Here is an 11,708-nt window from a genome sequence, read left to right as displayed (position 1 = left end):
CGGGACAACCTGTGACCAGCTCATGATCAGGGATTGTATAATGCAGAGAACTTATTTTCAATAGTTTTTGGGGCTGCCCTTGAGGTCATGAATACAAACAGTCTGGAGGAAGTTTCTGTTCTTCATCTATTTGAAGGACGTTTTAGTGGTCAGGTGACCCTGTGTCACGTGTCATAGTCTCAATGGTTTTGCACTTCACGTGGTGAGACTTGCCGCGTGTGATGCTGACGTTATAGTATGGGGGATGATCTTGAAGGATTGTACTTGTTCCCATAACAGCCTGATGAGTGATTGTACATGAACACTCCCCTGACTTGTAGACATCTTACAGCCTTGACTTCCCCTCACCGCACCTTAAAGGGGTTTTCCAGTGAAGTCACATTATCGTAAACGGGTCCTAATATAAAGTTAATACTTGCCGATCCAGCGCTTAACGTTGCCTAGAAATCGCTGTTCCTGCTGTCTCTTGACACACAAGAAATGCGTAGAGTTGCCCAATGGGCCGGAATAGAGAAGTGGCCCGCCTGTGTGGTCATGTCGCACCAGGACAGCAGCGTAGACCCGGGCAGAAGGGGATCGGTTGGATGAGTTAGTATCATGGTTAGCGTAAAATGAAGTTAATGGACAACCAAGTTGGAGATTGGACGTCAACAAGATCGTGTCAGAGACTTTGGTCACCCCGCCTGTACAAGTGGAGTCTCCCTTCCCTCACACGGTACTCACTGTGCTCTATTGCGACCATCTCCTCTTCATAGTTGCTATCCACCGCCTGCCTGGTCCTGAGCTACCAACGCTCACTCCTACATGGTCAAGCCCCTCTTTTTTAGGACTCTTCCCACCCCCAATGTCCAGTCTCTGCTCGGACCAGCCTCCAGGTTGACTCCTGATCTTTGACCGCCTGAGCTGCAAATGTGCGGCCTGATCAATTCGTCCATTAATCTTCTCTTCCCAGACCTGTAAGACTTATTATATGTGATATATGGACCTGTTCTCCATCACACAGGGGTGTGGCATAACAAAACAAAAAGTTTTAGAATCGGCTGATCTAATCCCACCCACGTTGAGTCGCTCAGCATTGTCAACAATGGGCACAACATAATTTTCATGAGGTCTGACAGATCCTTCTATTGGTTGACATGAACAACATGGTAGACCGTACCGAAGTCTAGAGGTCGTCTGATGTCTACAGACTGCTATGGGTAATAACATCATACTGCCCTATAGATGCCCTATAGAGGAAATACCAACCAAATAACTACACCCCATTCTATATAATAAGTGACCTCGCCACCCGGAGGTCACAGTGCCACCCCGCCATCTATAGCTCTAACCAACAATGGCGGCACAATGCGCAGATATTGGAATGTATTGTTCTCTAGAAGAATCTCTATGCCAGGTATGCCAAGTGAATAACGCCAGCCGCTCCCTGCCCGATCCCCAGTGCCTCATGTTAGAGAGCTATGACCTCAGGTAAGTTTACACAATAAGACACACCTTGTACTTACACAGTGGAGAAAGCATCACAAAGGTGTCTGTATGTGCCAAGACGTGCGCTATAAATAGAGGATGAGGATGTCGCCTAAAAGTGGCCTCTGAGTAATACCTGAGAGTTATGAGTACAATTTATTCCGATGAGTATATATATATATATATAGATATATATAGATATATATATAGATATATATATATATATATATATATAGATATACTGCACTTATGTATATGCAGAATGACTTATCACCTATAACCCAGGAGGCGAAATCTGGTTATCACTAGAGGTAACAGGATGAGCGGGAAGACTGGGTAATATATATACTACTGAGCAAGGGGCATAATAATGTATACACCACTGATCGCCAGGGACTATAGCAAACATTCCTCTGACTTTGTCACACTCGGACTAGTTTTGACACCTATGTATTTTTAGTGAAATACAACACCTGTAGCCTCCAGCACTAGCTGTCTAGTAAACCGTGTGAAAGGGGATTTGAACCCTTGGTGGTGATGTTATAGACTTAGGTTCTAATCCCGGGTGTGCTGAATAAAGTCTACCTGAAATCTTGGGTGTGCAAAGTTCTCATAAACTTTATAGAAACGGATTTGACTGATTCCCTGCACGTAGAACCCATAAAGACCTCAGTAACCGACGTGAAGGAAGCGTCATTGCGGTTTAGAGAAGGAGCCAAGAATTTAAAGGTGCCGGCTGGAATCTTGAGGATTGCAACGAAGATTGACACCACAAACTTGTTTTGTCTGAATTTTTACCAATACTTTCATACTTCCTATCCCAAAATCAATATTTTTGCGATTTCATGTCAGATATTTTGCTGATTGGGGGAATTTACGTGATTTCAGTTGATTTCAAATCAGTTGGGATGATTTTAACTGATTTTGTCTGATTTCAACAAAACAATGAAATAAACCAGGACAGGCTTATTCCCCCACCAGTCCTGTTATTATTATTGTCCTCTCCTTAAAATCATGAAAAACTAAACAGGGCTGGTCAGCGAGTCGTGGAAGGTAAACAGTTTACTGAAAGCCCGTCCTGGTTTATTCGCCTTATTTGATGAAATCGGTGCCAATGATTTGAAATCAGACAAAATCACCTGAAATCAGTAAAATTCACCAATATCAGGCAGAATCAAAAAATCATGAAAAATCAACCAAATTACAAAAATTCTAAGGAAATTAATAAGAAGATTACAGATTTTTTCTTTAGTTTAGATAAGCGTACACAATAATCTATTGGATGGACGGGATTTGAACCGGTAATTCTACTTTGTCTAGAACATCGTTGACATTTGTATATCGGTGGAATTTCTGGAGGATGTTTTTGTAAAATTTTTGACTTGAAGGTTCTAAAATGTATGTGATGATCAAACACACCCAGAATTGTAGAAGAAACACTATCAAACCTGCCCAAGGCTAGAACCGAGGACACTAGGTCCAAATGCTGGTTAGGTAAGCTATCGGTCCAATCCACCAACTTGGACAAAGACAAGCTTAGTTTTTTTGGCACTGTGTCTTGCTAGATGTCTACATGACATAAATAATATGACACCCCTTTACTTGACAAGATCTCAAGATGATCATCAATTGGTTTAGGACTCGAACCTGGGTTTCCAGAACCACAGCCCAGTCTGCTACATATTAGCCCACCATACCAGCTCATACTTGGTTGTCTTGGTGTGTAATGTTCTTATGAGGTCTTCAAGGTGATGAAAGGAACCTTAGTCGGTAATTTGGGCCATTACACATTTGACTAGCAGGCCAATATTAGGACCATCTTATATCTACCTCTTTACAGACAGGTTGCCAACAAATGTTGGCTAAAAAATTTCCATAAGATGATCACCACCACCTAAGGACAATCTTGAGATGACTGCTAACTCTCTCGAGACTAGAACCAAGAGCTTCAGATTGATCTGAGAGCCTGTAGTCGACTCCACTTCAGCAGGGCCTACACAACTGCTAATAGCCATGGTGTTCAGCTACAAGGTCTTCAAGATGGCGTTGACTTGATCCCATCATAGATGGTCCATCTATGTTCTTGAAACATCTCAGATCAATCATAAACCGCACCTGGGTCACAGACTAATGGGTTGCCCCTTATCCCACCTACCCAGCTTCAAAACAGACATCTTTACATGTCAGTAAGTCTACTTATATATCTGAAAGGGGGTAAATTGGGTTCTTCTTGTGATGCGAAGCTTTCAGCATAGCAGAAAGGTCATTAGATAAGTTCTCAGGGACAGGAGCGCAGATACCATGATGTCAGGCTTTTCAAATAATATGGGAAAGAAGTTTGATGCTCGGTTAGGGTGACCTTATTTCATAGGAACCTACTTTTTAATTTTTTTTTTACACTTGATGGTTACAGCTCTCATATCGGGCACTGAAGCTTGGTGGTCGGAGTACACTACAAGTAGCCCTTCCACCAGCGAACAAGCCCTCATTGGCCTCCACTTCATTGACCAAGCCACCACAACCTTCTCCATCCCACAGGCCTCGACTCCACATTTGGACCGGGGGTGAACCTACCTTTTCTGCCCCGCCCGAGGCGGACGACAGAAAGCTGCCCCACCCATTCGCTCAGCCCCGCCCCTCCGCCCCGCCCTGTCCCCTCCTCCCGGGGGGAGCGGCGTTAGCAGGCAGAGAGCAGGCAGGTAGAGGACCTGCTCTCTGCCTGAGCGTGAGGGGAGGCCGCTGGAGCAGCGCTGCGTTCACGCGGCCTCCCCAATCCACCGCTCCGTGACGGTGACGCTAAGCCAGTCCAGGACAGCTTGTCTTGGACTGGCTTAGGTAAACAAAAATGCCGCCCTCCCCGGGGCATCTGTAAGGTGCCAAGATACTCCTCTTTCTTAGCTCCTCTCTACTCCGTCCCATTGTGTTGTGGTGAAGCACGCCAACGTCTCCATGCTCACGCCCAACGTCAGGCTCTTCTTGGGCCTACACTGATGCCGTCACGTCAGCTACTGTACCAGGTCATGGTGGACCTACAAATATCCCAAGCTGCCAGTCCAGTAATATAACAAGGCAGTTATACGGTGCGCTAAGTACATGATAGTCACATGACGCACATCGAATGGCAGCAATAAAGCAATAAACTCATTTAATGGAAAACAATCGATCTCTTAAATGAGGCAAACAAATAAAACAAGCAGCCGGGAGGGGTGTAAAGCTATTAGATGGACATTGACTGAACCCTCGTATTTACAAGGGGTGCCCTCACTCACCCCCATGTCAGAGGTTAGCGAATTGGACATATTGGATCTCCTACAATCTCAGGGGTCGTCGTCACAGATTCTGCCTCCCTTTTTGTTTTCAATGAAAGGCCAAGAAAAAAATAATCCTCCTGCTCGATCTTGCTTCGGATTCCACAGATGGAGACTCTCTACTGATCAGGCCCATTCATCTGCCTGGCCTTGACATCCCGTCACGGGTGTTTCCAAAAATGACCTAGTTTTTATGTTAAACATATTTCTTAAGATTTTATTTTGATTGTTTGATTTTTAATTTTCCATGTCTATTAAAAAAAAAAGTTTTCTACTGCAATTTTCACTCTAACCACAAAGCTCAATAATAGGCTGACACTTGCCAATTCTGTAGGGGTTTTCTTTGCAGAATTCACCACATTTACATTACAGACGGTATTACAATAGAAGATAACACCTCTATAGATAACAGCTCTGAGCCATCATTACATCACTACAGACCATAGATGATGTCACGGTTTATCTCCTTGCCTTTCCAGCACAAAACACCCCCATAGATCTCAATGAGTCGGCTCCGGTCTATTGCTGCCTATGACCATGACTATGCTGTAAAGCAGATCACTAAATGCTGTTAACAGAGCAAAGGAGGAGCTCTGGCAAGATGGCCGCCCCTTTAATTATGTACAGAGAATAGAATAAGAAAATCTACAATTGGAAAATTTAAAAGAATTTAAAAAAAATTGATCCATTCTGATTTTAATAACTAAATTTACAGATTGGTGACACCTTCATTGTCCATTGCCTATAGGTGAGTGTATAAAGAGAATGTCGCCGGGTGCGTGATATGGCACAAAGGCCGCCGTTATCGATACGGGGTATATAGATGTCATTATGTATCCGCCATGTTGTAGAATTTACAGATATAGTCTCCATGTAAATATTTCTTTAAGATTTAGTATGGAGATATCAAACACCTACGTCAAGCGGCCATTATCTCAGCGGCCAGGCAGCTCCCTACTGCACCCTGCGACACCCCCTCCGCGTGCTATAAAGGGAGCATTCTTGTGTCACCGCCGCTGACTAATGTTATCTGTCCCTCTTATTGTCCTCGTATGAATAACCTGAAAGCTTTATAGCCACATGACTTACAAGGGAGACAAAAGCGTCAGGTGCGCCCTCCTGCAACATTAGCGCTTTTATCATAGAGATGGATATCAAGGGGGACACAGGAGAGAACGGCAATTTGCGTATTGTGGACAATGTGCCTATGCCTTTAATAGATAGGCGTGCCAATGCTGCCCCTTCAGTGGTCGCCACCCAGCTTTCCCAGATTCCAGAATGGCAATTCTATAGTAGGTTATTATGGATACTAAATTTATAGGTGAAGTGGCACGGAGACCCCGAATGGTGACGTAACGCAGGTATCAGGAGGTGATAACAATGGTGGAAAATCCTTGGGTGGGTCCTAATGGGAGCGTCACCCAGACAATAGAGGGCGCAGGATTACACGTCTACATGGCAGGATTAGGGGGGGGGGGGGGGGGCACAAACTAAAAAAATCACACAGGGCTTTATGATCCAGATCTCATGATAAGTATTAACAGGCCAGGATTGTCCACCAGTCTGATCTCTGCTGGCTGTCAGTGAATGGGAATATTCTTATCTTTATCCACACAAGCCAAAGAGGGGGCTGATGGGGGACACCTGAGATCCCCAAAGTTATGGAGACCCCCCTCTATGTCCACCCAGACTAGGTAATCCGATGAGATGAACAGTCCGGCAGGCTGATACCTGTTACCTGCACTGACACACTGCACCAAACTAATAGGGCAGGAGACATCCGTACAGCTGTGATGGGCAGAGCAGAGAGGATCAGATGTGACCGAAGCAAAATCCCAGCTGGGAAAATCCCACATTACTTAAAGGGATTGTCCACAAATACAACACATCCCCTAACCACAGGAAAGGGTGCAATAGATAGATAGATAGATAGATAGATAGATAGATAGATAGATAGATAGATAGATAGATAGAGCGATAGATAGATAGATAGATAGATAGATAGATAGATAGATAGATAGATAGATAGATAGATAGATAGATAAATAGATAGATAGATAGATAGATATTAGATAGATAGATAGATAGATAGATAGATAGGAGATAGATAGATAGATAGATAGATAGATGATAGATAGATAGATAGATAGATAGATAGATAGATAGATAGGAGATAGATAGATAGATAGATAGATAGATAGGAGATAGATAGATAGATAGATAGATAGATAGATAGATGATAGATAGATAGATAGATAGATAGATAGGAGATAGATAGATAGATAGATAGATAGATAGATAGGAGATAGATAGATAGATAGATAGATAGATAGATAGATAGATAGGAGATAGATAGATAGATAGGAGATAGATAGATAGATAGATAGATAGATAGATAGGAGATAGATAGATAGATGATAGATAGAGCGATAGATAGATAGATAGATAGATAGATAGATAGGAGATAGATAGATAGATAGGAGATAGATAGATAGATAGATAGATAGACAGATAGATAGATAGGAGATAGATAGATAGATAGATAGATAGATAGATAGATAGGAGATAGATAGATAGATAGATAGATAGATAGATAGATAGATAGATAATTATACTGTCCTGTACTATGATCACTATGGGTCAGTATATTGCTGGGAGGACTCCGACCCTCATAGATATTTCTACTACTCGGAGTCTCTCCCGCCATACTGTACAGGCTGGTAAATCCGTCTCACACATGGACCGAGTTTCACGTGTGAATGGGTCGCATTACATTCAGTGTCAGTGTATGGGGGCTATCAGGGGGCTATTGGGGGCTATCACATGTTCTATCTTTGTCTGTTTTTGTACAGCCGCCCCCTGACTACATAACAGCTGTGATAAATGGCCATTTTGGCTGTTTTGCACCTGTATGATATGACTATGGCTTTAGTCACACACGACTCCTGTCTCGCTATAACATTACCCTGAACTCTTCCAGCGTCTTCAGACGTTGCGGCATCTCGAGGCGTTGCGTTCTAGAAGTTTCCCAGCATGGCCGCTCCATCCGCCATGAATCAGACTATTGTAAACAAATTAGTCAAGTACAGAGACAGGTCAATATTTAAGGAGAGAGTGAGCGGAGCGGTGCGGCGAGGTGCGGCCCCCGCTCTACCACCGGCGGTTACCAGGCGGCTTCTATAAATATTTTATCCTGCCCCGGGGCATTACTTTAATTACCCACATTCTCTCCGCAGCACTTCACTAGTCAATGGATAACAGAGAGGCGGGTACACCGAATGCCAATGATGCCACCCAGCAAAACAACAAGAACACGCCATGTACAATATAATCTAAACAGAGGCCGAATGATCAGATATTCTGGATTATCCGACACAATGACCCCCCTAACACTCTCAGCTTCTCACCAGTTTCAGGATCTCTGTTTGCTGTGAGTGAATGAGAACATTATTGTTTTCATCCAGACGCTAAACATCCTTACAGATACCAGAGTTCTCACAGCTGAGGGTTTGGTACAATTGTATCCAGTGTAGACAATCTTCTAATAGATTAGAAAATCTCTCACATCTCATGAGGTTTCGGTGCAATGTATCAGCGCAGGAAAGAGCCCCTGTATTTAGCAGGGCTGCGTGTATGTAGTACAGAGCTATCCACATATCAACCGTCATATCGAGCCTCGTAGGGTACTCGCATGATGGGACGTAGGGCTGTAAACGTAATGTGGTTATCAGGCCACCAGAAGAGAAGCTGGACCTGTAGTTATCAGGCCACTAAAGGAGAAGCTGGACCTGTAGTTATCAGGCCACTAAAGGAGAAGCTGGACCTGTGGTTATCTGGCCACCAAATCAGAAACCAGACCTGCGGTTATCAGGCCACCAGAGCAGAAGTCGGACCTGTGGTTATCAGGCCACCAAAGCAGAAGTCAGACGTGTGATTATCAGGCCACCAGAGCAGAAGTTGGACCTGTAGTTATCAGGACACCAGAGCAAGTCAGACATGTGGATATCAGGCCACTAGAGCAGAACTTGAACCTGTGGTTATCAGGCCACCAGAGCAGAGGTCAGACGTCAGGCCACTTGAACAGAGATTGGACCTGTGGTTATCAGGCCACCAGAGCAAGTCAGACGTGGTTATCAGGCCACTAAAGGTGAAGCCTGAGATGTGGTTATCAGGCCACCAGACCAGAAGCTGGACATGTATGTGCATATCAGGCCACCAAAACAAAAGCCGAACATGAGGTTATCTGGCCACCAGAGCAGAAGCCAGACCTGTGGTTAATCGGCCACCAGAACAGAAGCCGAACATGTGGTTATCTGGCCACCATAGGAGAACCCGGACCTGTGGTTATCAGGCCACTAAAGCAGAAGCCGGACCTGTGGTTATCAGGCCACGAGAACAGAAGTTTAACCTGTAGTTATCAGGCCACTAGAGTAGAATTCAGATGTGTAGTTATCGGGCCACCAAAGCAGAAACTGGACCTGTGGTTACCAGGCTACATGAGCAGAAGTCGGACCTATGGTTATCGGGCCACCAAAGCAGAAGTCGGACCTATGGTTATCAGGCCACCAAAGCAGAAGTCGGACCTGTGGTTATCAGGCCACCAAAGCAGAAGTCGGACCTGTGGTTATCAGGCCACCAAAGCAGAAGTTGGACCTGTGGTTATCAGGCCACATGAGCAAACGCTAATCCCATATCACTGTATAACTAGGCATAATTTGCCATTCCGATGTGTAGGAAAGCTGGGTGATAACTCCTTGGGGATACCGCCAGATCTTCTACCTAGCTCCCTTTGATCAGCACCACCACCCTTGGTGATATCACCGGGATGTACCGATAGCCACATTCCGCACGTCTTATGTTACAGTCACACGTAATTGTTTCTCAAGGAAGATGTGACTCTGAGGTTACTGAAAAGCACCTGGACCCCCCCCCCCCCCCCCCCCCCCCGCACCATAAACCCCCGGCCAGATTTACTGCCGGAATCACCTCAGGGGAAACTAGTAAAGATCTGCAGAGAGAGGACAAGTCCCCAGCATAGAAAGTCTATAAAACCAAAGGAGAAAGAGGTAAAAAACAGGCAAATAGCAGATGATGTAATATGCCCAGTGTGTACAATGCCAAACAACCAAACAACTCACTGTGACTCTGTATACCTCCTATCTATCTATCTATCTATCTATCTATCTATCTATCTATCTATCTATTATCTATCGCCTATCTATCTATCTATCTATCTATCTATCTATCTCCTATCTATCTATCTATCTATCTATTATCTATCTATCGCCTATCTATCTATCTATCTATCTCCTATCTATCTATCTATCTATCTATCTATCTATCTATCTATCTCCTATCTATCTATCTATCTATCTCCTATCTATCTATCTATCTATCTATCTATATATCTATCTCCTATCTATCTATCTATCTATCTATCTATCTATCTATCTATCTATCTATCTATCTTTCTATCTATCTCCTATCTATCTATCATCTATCTATCTATCTATCTATCTATCTATCTCCTATCTATCTATCTATCTATCTATCTATCTATCTATCTATCTCCTATCTATCTATCTATCTATCTATCTATCTATCTATCTATCTCTCTCCTATCTATCTATCTATCTATCTATCTATCTATCTATCTCCTATCTATCTATCTATCTATCTATCTATCTATCTATCTATCTATCTATCTATCTCCTATCTATCTATGTCTTATCTATCTATCTCCTATCTATCTATCTATCTATCTATCTATCTATCTATCTATCTATCTATCTCCTATCTATCTATCTATCTATCTATCTATCTATCTATCATCTATCTATCTATCTATCTATCTATCTATCTATCTATCTATCTATCTATCTATCTTATACATCTACGTATTACCTATCAGGTTTGCTCCTTACACTTCCAGCTACATTCCCTCATTTATTATCACTTATGCAGCTGCTTAGGTTTATTGTATAGAGGAGAGCAGGGTGTCTATGGCGCCGCTGATCTCTATACACTCAGTGTGTGCCCATTAGGTATATATAAGGTCTGACAGAACATCAGGGACCAGTTCATGACCCGGTGACTTTATTCCAGTCTCCACTATAACAACATATCTGATGACATTGAATGCAAACTCCATCTTGCCTGCTTTGCCTCCGCGCCTCTGTAGAACTCCTTCTCCGCTTCTCATCATAGAATTTGTCAGCAAATATTTGCAAAAGAAAATGTGACACCTGGACCTGGCCCCTGTATACTTTTGGGGGGTTTTATGTAGATCATGAGCCCCTTATAGGGATCACAATGTACATTTTTCCCCTATCAGTATGTCTTTGAGGAATGGAGGAAATCCACAGAAACACGGGGGGAACATACAAACTCCTTGCAGATGTTGTTCCTGGCGGGATTCAAACCCAGGACTCCAGTGCTAACCACTGAGCCACCATGTTGCCCCCTCTATATACTGTATATGTATATCATTGCTCCCAGTCTCCAATATACAAATACATAACAAGTATCTAGGATCTCACCTATTCCTAGAATGAAGGGCCCAGGGGCCCTCTAATAGGGGGTGAATATCATCTGCAGCCCTCACCGTTCCCATCTAATCATTACTGTTAATCTCAGCACCCAATATGCTAATTAGGCTCTCTACTGTCAGGTGGGCGGTCCTTGATGCTCTGCCCCTGCTTAGGACCACCGACCTGAGTTTAGCCTTTTTGGTATATTGGGTGCAGCACCAATTACTCAGGAATGGTGGGGGCTAGAGAAGACATTCCAACTGTATCAGAATCAGTGAAGTCAAAGAGGTGGAGTTAGTGGAGGTGGTGAAAGGAACTTAACCTTCATACATGTCCACCTATTCAAGCACAGTTAGAATTTCTCTCTAGCCCCCACCATCCCTGAGCAATCCATACTGTTAGT

This window comes from Leptodactylus fuscus, chromosome 6, assembly GCF_031893055.1.
Source record: "Leptodactylus fuscus isolate aLepFus1 chromosome 6, aLepFus1.hap2, whole genome shotgun sequence".
NCBI classification, from domain to species: Eukaryota; Metazoa; Chordata; class Amphibia; order Anura; family Leptodactylidae; genus Leptodactylus; species Leptodactylus fuscus.
This window is presented reverse-complemented; position numbering follows the sequence as displayed.